The sequence below is a fragment of the Columba livia genome, chromosome 4, assembly GCF_036013475.1.
Source record: "Columba livia isolate bColLiv1 breed racing homer chromosome 4, bColLiv1.pat.W.v2, whole genome shotgun sequence".
Lineage (NCBI taxonomy): Eukaryota > Metazoa > Chordata > Aves > Columbiformes > Columbidae > Columba > Columba livia.
The window spans coordinates 13,819,166-13,837,202 of record NC_088605.1 but is presented as its reverse complement, the minus strand read 5'-3'; the positions used below and the strand labels follow the sequence as shown (position 1 = coordinate 13,837,202).

Genomic DNA, 18,037 nt, shown 5'->3' with positions numbered 1-18,037 from the left:
ACAGTAGCAAAGAAAGAAACAAATGGTTCATGGTTCCTTATAGGTCTTTTAAAAAGATCTTTTAAAATCAGGGTTTTTTTCTTTTGTAGTAATTGCTTTCATTGTTTTTATCAAGTTCTGTGGAGTTTTGTGCAGTGGGTGGGAAGGCAATGAATATTTTTATAATTAATTATTTTTCTTCCATATTGTGACACAAGCCTTGAAGCTGTAAGATAAGGCGATTTACAGTCTGGCATTTGGGAAAATAATTGTATTAGCTCTACTTTTCTACTAAATATTGCTCCCTTGATGATTCATTTCAGGTGAATTTTTGATCTCATGCTCTGCCCTTATCTTCCTGAGCACAGACCATCATTACATATGCTTCATTATAAATATTACATTACAGATGTGATCACTGTTGAGTTTTTCTGATTAAATAGTGATTTTCTTTTCCCATTTTATAAGTAACATTTTATAAGTAACAAAATTCCAAATACTCAAAAAGTATTTGGCTTCTTTTTGAAAGACCTGCCTACCAGCAGGTGAGAAGGCTTACTGTAACGATTTGCTTTTCTATACTAACTAATGCAAATAGTCAAGTCACTGTTCAGTGATTAAGGCAGAGATGGTTCATACAAAAGTGATTTGGATGGATGTGATCTGGTGCAGGGCCAAAATGGGAGATGCTACAGTACAAAATAACTTGATGTAAATCTCTACAGGCAGAACTCTGGGGTGGGTATCTTGTGACCTGTGTTAATGCCAGCAGGGACAGGGAGGAGATGATTTGGACTCTGCAGGTGGGTGTGTAAGACTCAGCCAGGCAGTGTCACAGGTCAGACACTGCCTGTTGGCAACTGGATTATTTTTTTCAGAAGTGAAACAAGGATAACCCGGTCCTTTTTAGTGATGGTGGTGCAAAAATGGCACTCATTCTCCTCTTGCTATGTAATAAGCTGGTTGGTAAACCCAAGGAAATTTCAGATTGGTTTCCTCATAAATACCCATCTGAAGCAGACTTCTATCACAAACCAGTGTTGACTGTTTGCTCCTCCACTGGGAAGCCAGACTGCAAAAATCTCTGACGCAGAGATCCGCTCCTGCATAGCAGAAGAGTTGCACTTGTGTTAAAATGAGATGTTGTTGACGAAAGACAGCAGTGACAGACGGCCGGTATTTGCCTTGCCCATGGTTACAAAGCCGCCTCTTCTTTTCTTCCTTTTAATTTCTGTTTTACAGAGCAGCCATACCTACAGCCTGCATTAAAATTTACTTTCCTGAGGCACAACCAGAAACCAGAATGGTAGGCTTATAGTCTTGATAAGATGTACAGGATGCTCTGCCCTCATCATTCCCTCCTCATGACAAGTCTGTGAGGCTGCCCAATACCGTCATTATTATGGAGAGAGGAGAGATGACAGAGAGATTTATCCCACTAATCTAATGCTCAGGGTTGTATATAGATGACTCCATGTTTCCACACAAATGAATGAATCTATAGACATAAACAACTTCCTGATTGTTTAGATACCTATTTAAAGGTGTGGCCTAAGAATTACAGAAGAATATGAGATTAAGAAAGAAATCAAGATTTTGTTCTTGCCGGTCTTGTATTTAGGTGGTTACCCAGCTTCATTCTCAGAATTTCAGCTTTCTTGGTTGCTTTCACTGTATTTCTGAACCTGCTGTCAAGAAAATAGTTAACACATGCATTCACAAAAGTTGATTTCTGCAGCTACTTGCATCCTTCTGTCAAAGGATCAATTTACAGCTTCAGTCTACATACTTGTATGATAAAACTGTCTTTCCGTTCTCCTTTGCCACAGCATGTAAATTGCTCTCAGCCTCTGTTAGATGTTTTGGTTAATGTGTACAACAAAGCGGTGTTTCTTTCTTGATCCCAGTTCCAACCCAAGATGTTTTTCAGCCTCACACTAGCTTATTAAAGGAATGTATTGTTTCCATTTTCCTGTCCAATTTAGCTACAGCTGCCAGCCTTAGCACCAAGAGTCAGATCCACTGCAATTATTACTTCAAATAAAGACAAATACAACTTGGGCAGACAGCTTATAATGATTTTCTCTTAATGTAAGTAAAGTAAGATAAATTTGATGTTTTTTGAGCTGGATTAAATTTTTCCAGGGGAACTATTTCTTATGGAGGAAACCTCAATTAAAGTGAATCAAATGTTCTGAACATGTATGTCAATTAAGACAAAATTTTGTTAGAAAACTGTTCCCTTCTAATCTTGCCTGGAGGACTGATAGACAGCCAGACTCTGGACTCCTTTGCTAGTGGATTATGAAAAAGAAAGGGTTCCCAGGCTGACTTTCTGCCTCGTTCCCCCTTATGCAGACTCAGGTTTGCCTGAGCCAGAAGATCTACACCTACCTCAGTGTTCAGACTACCCAGTTCTGATGCTGCAATATCAGCAGGCTGTTGCCTCTTCTACACCATGTGAGAACAAGCTCCATAGCAGCACGGAAGCTCAGAAGCTCCAGCTGCAAGTTTTCTTCAGGAAATATTTTGGTTGCTATAACCCCTCCCCAGAAACCCTTTCCATTTTTCCCCTTGTGCCATGAGTTGTTTTTTGTTTTGTTTGGCTTTTGTTTGTCTGGGTTTTTTTGTTTGTTTGTTTGTGGTTTTTTGTGTGGTTTTGTGTGTGTGTTTGTTTGCTTGTTTGCTTGTTTTTTGTTTGGGTTTGTTTGTTGTTGTTGTTGTGTGGGTTGTGTTTTTTTTTCTTTTTAAGTGACAAAACTCTTGTACTCTGGCTGTGGTAGTATTTTTACTAGTATTTATAGTGGTTGAGCACGAGGATAAAAGGGAAAAGTATACAAACTTGGAATTTCCAAGGATGTTTTGAGCATCAGTGAACCAGATTTCGAAGCACTGTTGCTTAAATTTCCTTCCCTGTCCTATTTTTTTACAAAGAAACAGATTGAGAGACCTTCATGGTAAGATCAGGCCATACATGTGCCAAGGCAGGACAGGTCAGGAAAGGAAGTAGCACTAGATCCCGTCCTGCTGAGACACTGGAAAAAGCAACTGTTCAGCCATCAGCTCAGCAATATAGACAAAGTCCTGTAGCTCTTCAGCTGCAGATTTGAGCATTCACAACAAATGCATTCAACTTGGTCCTGGTCTCATCTTCTTGACCAATAACACAACCTATGTCTGGCAGGAGGCCTGTAGTGGCGCAGGGCATGCAGCCAGAGAAGTCCTCCTGAAAGACACCAGGAAGACCATTGATAGCTACTGTATATGATATTTTGTTGCATTCTTAACATATAAATAGTGAGTCAGGAAGCCCTACACTTGGAAGCTGGGAAATAGTGCATGAGAGGGAAGTATGTGTGCTTTCAGTATTCCTACTTCACATCTGCTCCAGTTTGCATCAGGAGGCAAGATGCCTGATGACATAGGATCTGAGTGCCGACCTGAAGTTAATGATCCATCCTTAGTGCAATGTTGTTTTTGAAGGTGATCTTTGCTGCCATTGGGGTTTCTTCCTTGCTCCTGACAGTTTGACATGCTCCTTCTCCCTGCACCTCCATTAAGCTAAGCACTATTACCACAAATAACATCACTCTGCAATATTAAAATTAAAAGAAGAAGAGTAAACATTGAAGACTTGACAGACAATTTTGCAGAATAAATGTGAATGTCTGGGGTGACATAGAACAACAGTAGCTGACAACAGAATCTCCTTCTTTGCACTTTCTCTGAATCAACTTGATAAACTCAACTGTAAACTAAAAAGGCAGGAGTTATCTCAATTTTATTATAAATCTTAACATTTATTGTGACTAAAATTTGAACTAGGAAAACAAGATACTGAATCTAAGAGTGACAAGAAGGTCTGATTACTCATATCCTGAAATAAAATTCTGCCATGACAAAAATATTGCTCTTTGATGGTAGTTGCAATGAATAAAGAACAGTGAATCATTGACAGTAGTTTCCAGAAAATTTAAACAAGGAGAAAACTGACAGAATTAGACTTTGTCATTGTTTTCACATGATGAGATCATAAAGTCCCATTTTTGGGACTCAAGGCCCAAGTAGCACATCTTCCCTTGGCAGGCATATTTGTGCCAGGTGCTCTGCCTGGAGGATGGGGTGAGGAAGACTTACCCTATCAGTGGCTTCTCTTCTAAAACCTGGGCTGCCATACAGTGCACTGACTTACTCAGAGCTTTGGTTAATTCATGGCACTGAACTTGGGCAAAGAAATGCAGTAAAAGGGTTTTTTTCCCTTTTTTCTTTACAGACATAGCCTTTCCGAGGATCTGGAATTTGTATCAAACCTCTTTCTGCTGATATCATGGGACAACTTTTCTAACACTGTGCTCACAGTGCTGCGCATTTCAGAAAACAAAAAGATCCAAAAGCTCTCCTAAGGGAAGATGTTCCACTTGACATGCTAAGAAAAGGAGGGGCCATTAACACGTGGCACAAAGACAAAACAGCAATGAAAGCCGCTCAGTTCCTGTGGTGATGAGTGTAGCAAAAAAACTGCCATGAAACAGAACATTCAGAATCTTGAGTTTTGGCTAGCTGACTGCTTGTATTCAAATTAATTCAGTTTAAGAAGCTGCCAGCTTAGGATTAGCTGTAGGTATGTCCTAGCCCGCATCCTTATGGTGATGTGAACCAATGCAGGTTATGCTGTGACCAGCTGTGTGCCTCATCACTGCACTATGAGTACCAACAGAATTGTTTACCAATATATGAGAGTAAGATGTGTTGAACAGAAGAGATTTTTTGAGCAGCTTTTGTTCCTTGCTCATATTAACTTAGAGACAGCAATTAAAAAAAAAAAAAGATTAAAAAAATGCACAGGGAAAATTCTTATGGCTATTTAATTTTACGTAGTCCTATATTTATAACTGCCTTAAAGAATCTTCTTACTTCAGGGTCCATAATCTAAAGGGTTCCTCCCTCTTTCCGTGCCTTCTTGCAGTAAATCTTGTTCTTGTTAAAGAAAGAAGGTGTCATTTGCATGAAACTGAGCATTAACCAAAAGTTTCTTCAGAAGGGGTTGAGGAACAGTAGCAGAAATTTAGGGAAGTTTTCATTGTTTTTTTCCTGGATTATGCATTATAACATATTGCATTTGCAACTTAATACCTTTTCTCTCTTTTTAATGTGAATAGATGAGGGTCTGTTTTCCTGGAGCTAAATGTAAAATCAGTTAAGTGATCAGAAGCAAGATATGCGCCACAGTTACAGGAAGGAACTCAGCACTTTTAAGACCAGCACAAGTCAGAAATGCTATTGAATATTTGCATTGGCTGATCAAAGAGAAACGATCACTGTCAGTCATATTTATCAGTCCTTCTGTAACAGTCAAAATTTATGTGTTAATGTGATGCCCTGATCATATTAGCAACTTCCTGAAACAGAAAAGCTCTAGAGGACTTGAAGACTTGAATTCTTCCCAGCTGACATGAGACATCAGCCTTGTCCCCTCAGGCTACCTCTGTAATCAATGGGAAAAAGAGAGAATCTCTAGAGTGGTTTGCACCCCTGTGATTAGGACTGTCTATTTACTACACAGCGATCCTACAAAAATATTCTTCTAACTCAAAGCACTTTAATAACGCACCTGAAGGTAGTCAGGGCAAAACTAGGGCTATGAATTTCACTACTAGTAAGTTGTTGAGTTCTTGTCCAGTTGGATTTATGAATAATGCTCTAGAAAGCAACCCAAACCTTCTTAATTTCTGTTTTTCAAGGTTTCTCTTAAACTTGGGGTATGAGTGAGAAACAACAGTAAAAATAAAAGGTTGTTTCATGTATGTTCATGCTGCTTGAAGAATCACTTAAATAACACTCCTACCTTATGTTCCTTATGGAGTATTACATTCAGCTCTGAGGCCCCAACATAAGAATAGCATGGACTTGTTGGAGTGAGTCCAGAGGAGGGCCATGAAGAAGATCAGAGGGCTGGAACAGCTCTCCTATGAAGACAGGCTGAGAAAGTTGGGGTTGTTCAGCCTGGAGAAGGCTCCAGGAGATATTATAGCAGCCTTACAGTATCTAAACGGACCTACAAGAAAGCTGGAGAGAGACTTTTTACAAGAGTGTGTAGTGATAGGACAAGGCGCAATGGCTTTAAACAGAAAGAAGGTAGATATATATTAGATACAAGGAAGAAATTATTCACCATGTGGTTGGTGGGACCGTGGAACCAGTTGCTCAGAGAAGTTTCAGGTGCCCCCTCCCTGAAGTGTTCAAGGCCAGGCTGGATGGGGCTTTGGGCAACCTGGTCTAGAGCAACGTGTCTCTAGACAACCTTCTCATAGCAGGAAGGTTGGAAGTAGATTATCTTTAAGGTCTCTTTCAACCCAAACCATTCTATTATTCTATGGAAATCTATTATTATATGGAAATTTTTGTGAGGAAAAAATGATCTTTAAGCTGAAACTGAAAACAGCTTTCTATCCTCAGCTAAAATGACAGTGAGACAATAAGCTTGATTTGCTCTGCACTATGTTCCTCACATTAGTACTCAGATTTTTTTTCCATCTTTTATGCCCAAAAAGCTTGCAAAATAACTTGTATGCCAATTAAGAAGGTAAGCCTGAAACGAGCTAGTAAGCATTCACAGAGTGAGAAGGGTTTCGGTCCAGCTTGTGTAATTTACATTTTAGAAATGTTCACAAAAAATGGTTTCACTCAAAATGTTAGTAGGTAACTATATGTCATTGAAAGCTTTATGCAGTTTCACATTAACTAATTAATTTACAGAAAATAGGAGGAGCTGTTTGGCTGAAACCTTTTGAGTGGCTGCTTTTGTTCACCAGGAATAGTATCAGAGTGGCTGACATTCTGTAGAAAACTGTCTGAAAAGTGTTTGGGTATTTCTAACAAAAACTAAGGAGATGAACCATTCATTGCAGTTAACAGAGGGGTTTTAGTCTACAGCAAAATCAGACAGAGGGAAGGGTGTAATTTGAAATCTGTCAAATTCCAGCAAGACAATTAGCTGCAGAAGGTGCATGTGTGCAAGGTAAGCCTGACCCGCTTTTTCTAAGTCACATACAAGGAAAAATGAAGGTTTTCGTGTAGTTTAGAGGAAAACAATTCAAAACTTGTCTAAATAAATAACAAAGAAAAGCACTATTTTAAGCCTCTTAATCCATTCATAGCACCTCACACACAGATACATGTACACAATCACTGCAGGTTATATTCACCAAAGACTTATTCTTAACTCCAAAATGTGTTCATTTGTTTTTCATTCAGTAAAGATTTTTATGTGTTGAAGGTTAAATTTTGTTATGCTTGAGGCTTAATGGTGAGTGCTGCAACTTTGATGTTTCTTTGCTTCATAAACCTGAAAAAAGCCTCTTATAAAGTTGTGTCTAAAACAGAACATTGTTTGAAGTCAAAAATAGAAGGGATTTGGAGATAATCTGTTGTAATCTGTAACAAGTTTGACTGCTGAGTTTTGTGTTCCACCAAAGTGTGAGTCCAGACCTACAATAGCCTTTTTCCAATAGCTGCTGTTGCCCCAGAAAAACCTTATTGTTAAATACTATCAAATTTTAGTTTATTTGGTCTGGTTGAAATTCTCATTTAGTAATTGATGCTTATCCCTATTAAGAAAGGTTAGTAATTTTTTTTTTTCATTTTACACTAAATGAATTATTGTGAACCTCAAATACTGAGGTTATGAGAAAGAGTGATAGGAAACAGAGGAATGTCTCCATGAGACAAATATCTGTTCAAAATTTGGTTTTCAACACTCTTTTTATTGCACCTAACACCAGTTCAGAGCACCAATCAGTTAGCTGACTTGTTGAATCCTTTCTTGTTGCTCTGTACATCCTTTGCCAGACTCAACTCCAGGTCAGTCCTGACTTTCCTAACCCTATCCCTGCAAGACTGGATAGCAACTTTGTGTTCCTTCTGGGTCACCTGTCCCCACTTCCACCTCTTGTATACTTCTTTATTCTCTTTGAGTTCAGTCAGGTTCTCCTTGCTCATACATGCCATCTTCCTGCTGCTTTTGCTTGATTTTCTAATTATCGGGATAGACCATAAGTTGCAAGTTGAAGAATGAGCTGTGGACTTGCATCTCAAATTTGGTCCATGTTTTCACTATACTGTTTCCAATGAACTTTTTTTTTTTTTTTGGTCCACATCTTTCACATCTTTCCCAAGATACTACCTTTCTTGGTGAGCTGTTTCCTGGATTGGTAGTGGGGTACTTGTTTGTGTGTGAGTGGTTCCCCTGAGTTCTTCACCTACACTGTCTATTGCTTTGTTTGGATGTCTTTGAGACAAGCAGGGGACAAGGGAGACTAGTTGGCACTACACAGATAATTGCTACTGCTGCAGTGTCACGTGCATATGAAGTGATATAAATTGGCAATAATCATAGCACAAAATGAAAATGCAGAATTTGGTGAACATTTTATAAGTACAAGTATAGCAAATCACAGCACATCTCCAACACAGCTGGATGGATTTTAGACACTGTATTCAGATGAGAATATCAGCAAATCGCATGTGCCTTCTATATGTGTTCTTATTCAGTCAACCAGAATAGACCTCTCGCTTAATTGTGATGTACCTACTGTAAAGAAGGCTATACACACAACAGAAGACAGGAGACAGTAGAGACTTTTCTACAAACCCCTCAACAAAATATATATGAAAGATAAAACACTTGGGAAAAAAAATGATGAAGAATGAAGCCGACTTTGAACTCACAGATTGAAACTGAGTGAACTTGGTGAAAGCTGTTGTACCTTTTGTGATAACGGAACAATTAAAATGAGCTTTGATGATATTGCACCCAAGTCTGCTAAAAAATCCTGAACAAATAGACTGAGACATGAGCATTTTTTGCATTCATTTGCAAATCTTACTTTATCATTGGTTTAATAATATTTGAGGAAACACAGACTCCATCATGAGACTGTGCCATTAAGTCTGCAAGTATATGAGCAAATGAGCCAGAAAAGTAATTAATTTTCTCCTGAAAAACAAACTATCAAAAAGAACTTTTAGAAATGGACCACTTGGAAAAATAGATCACTTAATATAGGGGAATAAAAATGTTTTTCTACTTTCAGTCATTCATAGTGGACCAAAAATTAATCTTATTTGTCCGAAATTTTCTAGACCTCACACAAATGTTTGTGAAGGTTTCAACTAATGTCAAAAGTTGCCTCCTGCAGTGGTCTTTCCTGGAATAAGTTCATCAAACCTTTGTCTACAAGACTATGAAGTTTTGGAGAAGTATGCTTGTTCCTGGTTTAGAGAGCAGAACTGGGACATGACGCTGCTGAGCTCAGGAAGGGAACTAATCACAGTCTTCCACTACCCAAGGGTGTGGTGGTGATGACATAAAGATGGCAATATCTGTGGATGGTGAAAAACTCTTTTGAGACATATGCACTGAAAAAATGAGTGACAAGAGTGACATGGTGCAGCAAGAGAAATCCCAACCGGATTTAAGGAAAAATCCCTTCAAAACTCAAAGGGTGGTTGAAACAGGCTTCTTGGAGACACTGTGGAATTTCCATCCTTCGAGATTTTCAGAAGTGACCTGGACAAGACCCTGGGCAACCAGACCTAAGTTTGAAATTAGCCCTGCTTCAAGGAGGAGGTTGGACTTGTTGACCTACAGAGGGCCATCCCACCTTAACTTGTTCTATGAAAGTCTTAATGTTCAGTGAACACTACTCAATGACAATGTAAAAGACATATATCTCACATTACTGTGGGCCATATACCAACCCTGGCTCTAAGCTCTCCACTCGCAGTCTAAAGGAACAGAAAACAGACTGAACAGTAAGAACTCTTGTTAATTCAGTAGATAAGCACCAACATTTAACCACATGATATCTCTACCATACCAGAAAGATGAAGATGAAGACACCAGGAAAATATCCAAAGTTATTGCCATAATCCACATCTCAAATGACCTCAGTCTCCACTAGAATATGTGAAATCAAAGACAGAAATAAAGAAGCTACCTTTAGAGGGAACAAAGCATTGGTTGATCAGAGCTAGATGAAGAAGGAAAAGAGAAACTGCTCTAAGGCAAACCATCTCAAATGATCAGGACTCACAAATAACTTGAATACAGCATATACACATGTAAAATACATTAACAAAGTTTATTTCATGGGGTGAGAGCAAAGTGCATAGTAAAACAACAAATAGCAATTATTTGTTTTGCATTTTGCTTTTATATGTTTATTTCATTACTGTTCTTTGCTGTCTGTCTGTTGCATGGCTGTGTAGCTCATGATGAGCTGAGCCAAATGCTCCAGCAGCATACATGGAAATAAAGAGCAGTTGTATTTCAGATCAGAGAGGGTTTGTGACCTTCTCTCCTCAACGTCCTGGAGGAAAAGAAAGATTTTTCTTCCATGTGTGGATGAATACTAAACTGTCTCTAATTGACTAGCCTTAGCTGCTTGGGATCTAATATTAATGAGTGTTGGTAATATGAATATATGTGAATATATACGTCTGTAACATGTCTTTTATTATCTTTCTTGAGAGAGAAATTCTTGACATCTTTCAAATTCATTTCAAGCGATTTTTTATTTAGTAATTATTCTTAGCTCTCCTTTGTCCTTTGTTCACATCAGAGCTAAATAGAATTTGAGAAGTTATTTCAAATAAGCATAAATAACTTAATTCTTTGTAGGGGAGTTTTCCTCTTTTTATATATTTATACAGAAATAAAGGAATTAAACATCCTCTGTTCTTAAGAGCATTTGGAGAAATGGCTCTCATCTTTCTGTGTTCGGTAATAAATGTATTTCCATTTCTTTGCAACGCTAGACTTCTACTAAATATTTGCAAACAGAAATTGCAAATCCCAATGACTAATGCTTATCAATTTTTTAAAAAGACAAGAGAAATCTATAGATATGTAAGCCAAACAGACATCACAGAGGAGCATTTCCAATATTCCTTCATAACATTTGCATACTTGTATTTACAAAGTTCATAAATCTTGGGGGTTTGTCTCTGGAGGCTTTTCCTTGGCTGGGAGAACACACAGACTTGACATTACTTTGATTAGCTTGAACATCTCATGTTATAAAATACATAATTCAAAGATAAATATTTGCTGTTCCCAGTCACAATGGGTCTAATAGTTTTCAGCGTACCTTTTCAGCACAGGACAGTTTGTAACAACTCGATGTATGAATGAATTTGCTATTTTTGGCTACTATACTATACTATACTATACTATACTATACTATACCCTATACCTACACAAATCTATACTATACATATATTTTATTTTACCATACCTATTCCAGGGAGTTTTGAACCTCTATTTTTGTTCTCTACCTAGCTGTTCAGTGCAAATTTCTTTGGCAGATGCCAAATTATCCAAGCCTTTAAGTGATATGTTCTTTTTCAATACATCAAGTCTTAGGGGAACTTGTTGCTCTACAGAGGATGAGTATTCTGCAACATAGTTACACAAATTGGACTACTAGAAAACCAAAGCAAGGCAAGTATATCAAGAAATAGTGATATCAGGATTAGTAACTACGTACACAGGGATTTTATTGCAGAATCTTCTTAATTGCAGGATATGTCTTACCTGTACATGATGATGATGGAAGTTGCCTATAACGTCATAAATTCATTGGTAATATCTTTGAATTTTAAGTACTGTACGCTATGTTATATTTTAGTGGCATACAGGTTTAATTTTTCTTTAACAATTGAATATTTCTGTATAGTATAATCTGTAGCATACAAGCATTAATAATTTTGTTAGCTTTTAATGTACTTTTTTACTAATTCCAAGCACAAAATTCCTTAGATTTAGAGACTAAGCAGTGAATTTTTACTGATTCTGCAATTGCTTTTTTACTATCTATTCAAGAAAGTCCTGCTTATATTTCTCTGATACCTAATACATACTGCTTGTCATAAGTTATGTACAGACTACCAGCTGATCTTTTTTTTTGTTCAGTTTTTTGTTTCTTTCAGGTAAATAAATGCAATAAGGCTGTGTGTTATACTTTTACAGTATGTTTTACTTTGTAAAGAAAAGATGAAATGCTCATGTTCTATCTCAGCAAAATATAAACCCCTTTGTATATAAACTGCTGGTACACATTACAAGACAGCTAGATGTAGGATCCTAGTTATCTGGAACATTAATCTGAGTAAATTTTATTATATTATCAACACTTAGGTACCTGGTGACTTCTTTATGCTATGTGTCATGCAGACAGTACAGAAGTGTTTTTCCTGGCTGCAAGAGCTTTGAGTACAAGCAGATGAATTAGGAAAGCTCCCGGAGCAGTGCTTGCATTTGGAGGTTGGGAGGGCAGTGCAGCTGGGCAGCCACATCCCCATCTCACCCTGCTGCACCTGCAGCTGCATTTGATGTGCCTTGTCTAGTCTCGGAGTCTGCTGCCCTGATCGTTTCACCCCATATTTCCTAGAGAGACTCTAATAGCAGTTTCCATTGTTCTCTTTCCACATGCAGTTTTGATGTATTCTTATTCTATGCAAGCCTTAAGAGCCCTGCAGAAACTAATCTTACCTCTGTATGCTCATGACATTCACTGGGCATCTTTATTATGCAAATACAGCTGCAGCATTGATTTCCTTTGTTTAGTAACACAGCAAGATGACTCCTTCAAATTAGGAGTCATGTACAACTATACCTAATGTAAAACTAGAGTAAGTCAGTACATATTTTGCTGGTTAAAAGTTATTTCATTTATATGAAACTCAAGTAGAATCAGCTGTGGTAACACAATATTTCACATTGGTTTTCCAGCATAAATCAGGTCTTCCTTCAAAAGCTTGTCATTAAGTAAAGGTCCTAGTTTTCACCTTTGCTGCATGTTCCAAAAAGGGTCCCTCAACTTTTGAGTTTCACACCTTACTGGCATAATTTTTTAGGAAATTACTGTAGGATTGACAGTCTACTGCTTTTGGAAATATTGTTGTGAGACAAAGACTCTAGAAGATATGGAGATCCCTGGAAATGTCAGAGCTTCAAGCCATGAACCTTACCCCTGGTTTGGGGTAAGGACTCTGGCGTTTTCACTGCTTTGTGAAGTTTTAAGTCTACTTTTGAACAATATTTCCTACAGAGAGGAAATTCTCATTGACCAACAGGGTTAGTGTTAACACGAGTAGTTTGAACCCTGTCTGAACATTCAGGACTGCAGCACCAGTGAAGAATCATAAGTGGGGCTTCTCTTCTTGAGAAACCAGTACATTCACACAACACTGCTCAGGGGTGCTAGCTCAGGTTCAGGAAGCCAGACTAGCCTAACTGGACCAGCCTCACACTGCCAGAGGCAGTAAGTTCTGCTTTCACAAAATGGGCAACATCGCAGTGCCACAACCAACCTTGGACCTAGGTGAGACGGTTTTCTTGGACCTAGCTCAGACACCTCCCTGAGATTGCATTAGGCAGTCCAGATGCAGCCATCAGATTTCTCTGAAGGACACCAGTCAGACCAGTTAAAGAGGGCCAGACCATTACCTGCCTACTCTCTCTTGGACAAGCTGAATTTGCTTGTGGAAGTTTTTCCTGTTGGGACCTGTCAGTGTTTGAAAAGTTCCTCAAAGCGTTGCTCATTCAGGCCAGTGCTGAGCAGCTCTTCAACAAGAATTGACAAGGGCTCCCAGAGGGAACCCACAAAATGCTGAGACAGAAGGCCAGTTCTTCCCAAGCCCTTGCCATTCCTTGTTTTGACTACAAATGTAAGAACCAATACACTGCTACAGTTCTCTGTTCTGGGACATCTACACTGGAAAAATCTACTCTCAATAGTGGCTTCATGTCACTGCAAAACTTACTTCCTCCCTTTAATGCTACCAGAGGAAAACTGGAAAAAGAACCTTATTTAATTTTACAATTAGGAGCTACCGAGTCTTAATCATTTATCATATTCAGTAGAGAGCAGAGATGTTATCTGAATGTCTAAACAGCGTGTATCTTGCTTTAACTGCTTACCTCAGATTTATGAAGGTCAGTCTGGGCCTAATGATGAAAATTTTGTAGTGTGTTTTTACTCTTAAAGTCATATACAAAATATGCACTATGATGTCCTTTCCCCCAGGTAACACACACAAAACAAGAACTTTGGATAGTGGCTGCATCACCTGGCAGGATTTCAATGAAAAATGACCCTAGTTAAGTAAGATGAAGGAATGCAAAGGGGAAAAAATATCTTTAAATTCATCTGTAACTGCTTTTGTGAAGAGACAGAGATACAAATAATAAATAAAAATATGATAAAAATACAAACAAAAGTATATTATTGAAAAAATATACAGTTATAAATATGGAAATAGACTATCATGTACTCAGAAAGTCCTTTGTTTAACTTTGTTTCCATGGATGATTTTGTTTGATGGTAGTTTATCTTCCAGTCTTCCAGATAAAAAAAAATCCAGTTCATTGTTACTAGAGGCATTATTATTTTATCTTAATTTGGAGAAAGCTGATTCTAATGCATTAAAACCTTTCTTCAAGCAAGAGAAAGCGGAGACTAGCTCTGTAATTAGAACAGTTTTCCTACAACTGGTTCATGACACTATTAAAAAAACCCAAACAAACAAAAGAAACAAAAAATTTATTCCAAGGGATCTACTCTTTCATTTGAAGGAAGATTAGAATTTTATCTTTACAGTAACTTAGTAATGTATTATTAGTATTCAATATCAGTCACAATGCTATGATAAATTCAGCAGATATTTCTCAGTTACCTGGTTAACATAAAAATCCCAAACAACTTCTGATTTTACTTCAAAAACCAATCAGCTCTTTTGTATGTCATTTGCCTTTGAGCAGATAAGAAGATTACAAAAGTGAAATTACAATGCTTATTCAAAAAACTAATCTCCACTGGGCTGATTTGCCACCACCCCCTCCCCAACCCACAACATTATTTCATTTTTCACGTGGCAAATATTTCACTTGCTGTCAATTTTAATTCTTAGACCAATAAATCAAACCCACTTATTTCTTGAAATATTGAAAAAAACAAGAAGCTGAAAGGGAATATTTCATTTCTTGTGTAAAGAAACAATACTGGATTTGTATGAAGGAGAGAGACAGAGGACACAACTGCTTGCGACCACGACAAACAACACAGGTCAGAAGCTGATGCACCACATCCTGTGAGTTCTTAACGTAGAACAGGAGCAAGAACATTTGGTACAAAGATGAAGAGCAGGACTTGCAGCAAGTCCTGCTCTGCATTCAGTAGCTTAAAAAGTTGTAGCTGCAGGAGCTGCTTAGTGGAGTGGCCATCAGCTTCAGAGATCTTCTGCTATTTGCCGTGTCCAAGCTCCCCTTTAGGTCATAGGCACATAATTTCACTGGGACAAACTCATTTACCCTCCAGAAAAATCTCATGGAATGGTTTTGTTTACAGCACCTTTAATCACACTGTAGTCTGATCCAGATAGTTGGAGAAATGCCATCCACACAGGTTTGACCCAGCTGGTTTGACTGTGCAGGGAAAACACCATTGTCCCTGATTATATGTCCATGATTAGCATAAAGATGTGTGTCAGGTGCATTATAATTTAGAGTGGGTGAAAAACTCTGCTGATATACTGAACATACCAATCCACAGCATCTATTATTTCAAACTGTACCTATACAGCTCATATCTTAACCACACCAGTATACACAACACTTCTGACATGATCAACAGAGTTACCACTGATGTATATCAATAGAAAGAAAAGAAAAATATGACTCCAAGTGAAAGAGGAGAACATTAGAGAAGTTATATAGACCTCTTCAAGAGTTGTGTGTCAGTGTGCATCATTTTAGCTTCAATGTCTAAAAAAAATGGCCTACGCCCCACTCACAGGTCATGACAGATTCAGCAAGGCAAACATTAGGCATACTTCTGAATGTCTGTAGCTTTGACAGTTTTTTTGTCTGTTTGGGTTCAAAACATTTTATTCTAGGGGTAGAGTCATTCCTGAAAGCTTTGGACTTCCATTTGTAGGATTGCACTTACTTTAATTAGTTTATCTTAGAGGCAAGGTAGTAGCAGGAGACCAATCATTCACTAATAGGTGTGACAGGTCCCAGGATAAAATCCGTCTTTCATCATCCCAGCCTGGATTCCCAAAGATGACAAGTGAAGTCCTAGAAAATCCTGGAGAAGTGAATGGGTGGAGGTCAGTTGAGTCCTGAAGGAAAGCTTTATATACCTCCATACTGTTCTTTGCTCCTCCTTGTCTGCTTTGTGGTGAGTTCCAAGCTAGATAGATGTCTAGTCTGACCTAGTGCAGTTGCTCTTATGTTGTCACAGTGTGTGAGCAGAAATAACTTGCAACCCTCCCTACCTGACTGTAGACATGCACTTCTATGTATTATTTCTTGAGTATTATTTCTTGAGATAATTAAATGGTATAGAGTGCCAGCTCTTTCCAGTTCAAATTCTTGATGTTTCTTTTAAATATCTATGATTCACAGTTGCACTAAAAGCTTCCTCACAAGAACAAGAAACCTGACATCAGCAGAACAGATACATGCTTGGGGCAAAAACCTAGTTCCATCAAATGTTATCATTCACCTGGATGTGGGCAAGTTTTCACGTTTATTTCTGAATTGTTCTGATGGCTCTTTTATGTAGACTAAACAGTCGTGTGCACTTTGAAACACTCATTAGTTTCCCAGAAACGGGAATAGTCGTTGAATTGAAAAGCCAGGTCACAGCAGTCACTCTTTACCCTGTCTTTACCCTCTGCCTCACGGTGGCTGAATCACTGAAGAAATGACTCATTTTCCTTCTCAAGACCAGAGTTACATCAGAACCATTTTTATTGACATGCAATCGTAAGATTACATATGAGGCATTTAGTCCCAGATTAGACAAAAAAAATCACTTATAGACTTAAGTTGAGTTTTCAATATGTAACTTTTCATTTGGGATTTTTTTTAATATAAAAAGGAACCAGACAAGATCTGTAGTTTGTTTTAGCAGTAACTAAAGGAAAAATTAACATCTCTCATTACATCTGCTCAATACTACAACTACTTCATTTAAAATAACAACAGTGTCAAAAAAGAAAAGAAAATATCTTAAACATAGCTAAGTGTTTAAGCTTTCCTTTTGGAATTGCTCCAGGCTCAGTAATGCAAAACATTCAGAGTAATTTGAATATAATTGAAGCCTTCTCTTTTTTAACACGTGAATTATAAAATTCTGAATCTCTGGAGGTGAGCAGATACCATGTGCCACCTATTATACTATTTTTGCTTCAGAGATTTGACTTATTGAGAAGTAAGCTTAATGCAAATAAAATGGCTTTCCCCTCCTGGCATTTGGCAGGCATACAGAAATGCAACAGAAGAGCAGAGTACCTAGAGACACTCGCTTCTCAGAACTGCATTTGGAAAGAATAGAAGGCATTTAAATTCAAAACGAACTGTCTGTGACAAGCCCTGAGCAGTGCCTCATTTCAGAAAGTTCAAGCCTGGGAATGAAAGTGAAACTGTACATAACTGTCAATTAAAATAATCTAATATAGATTTTTCTGCCTTTGGGGGAAGGGTGAGCACAAATTTTCTGGAAACCCATTCTATTTCATTTCTTTAGCATGTATTTTACTGTTCAGGAGCATTGAATCATGTATGCAGCCATCATATATTACACACCTCATGAGAGAAAAAGTGATGGAAGAGGCACTGTCATTGTGGATGACCTCTCAGTGGTTCAAATCCACAACTGGTATAAGCTAATAAAACTTCACATCCAAATTAATTCTAAAACAATTTCTAAGAGAAGAGTGACTTCATATTAGAAATAAGGTATTCACCATTCCCCATCTGGGAATTCTAAAATACTGTATCTTAGATAGTTGCATACAGAAATTAAAAACAGAGTTTCTGTCAGTTTATTCAGATCAGGAAAATAACAGAGCAGTGGTAGCATAGCCAAGGTAAGTAGAAACACATGGAAATTCCTGCTTGCCCAAGCACTATATATACAGTATACACTGGCTGGCTACACCTTTGGATTTACAGGATTTAAATCAGATCAGAGTTTGGTCCTCAGAG

General features: G+C 37.9%; 1 protein-coding gene across 2 annotated transcripts in view; it reads left to right on the top strand.

Moving 5' to 3' along the window:
* STK32B (serine/threonine kinase 32B) overlaps positions 1-18,037 on the top strand; it is a 162,982-nt gene that overhangs the window by 69,962 nt on the left and 74,983 nt on the right. The window lies entirely within an intron of this gene.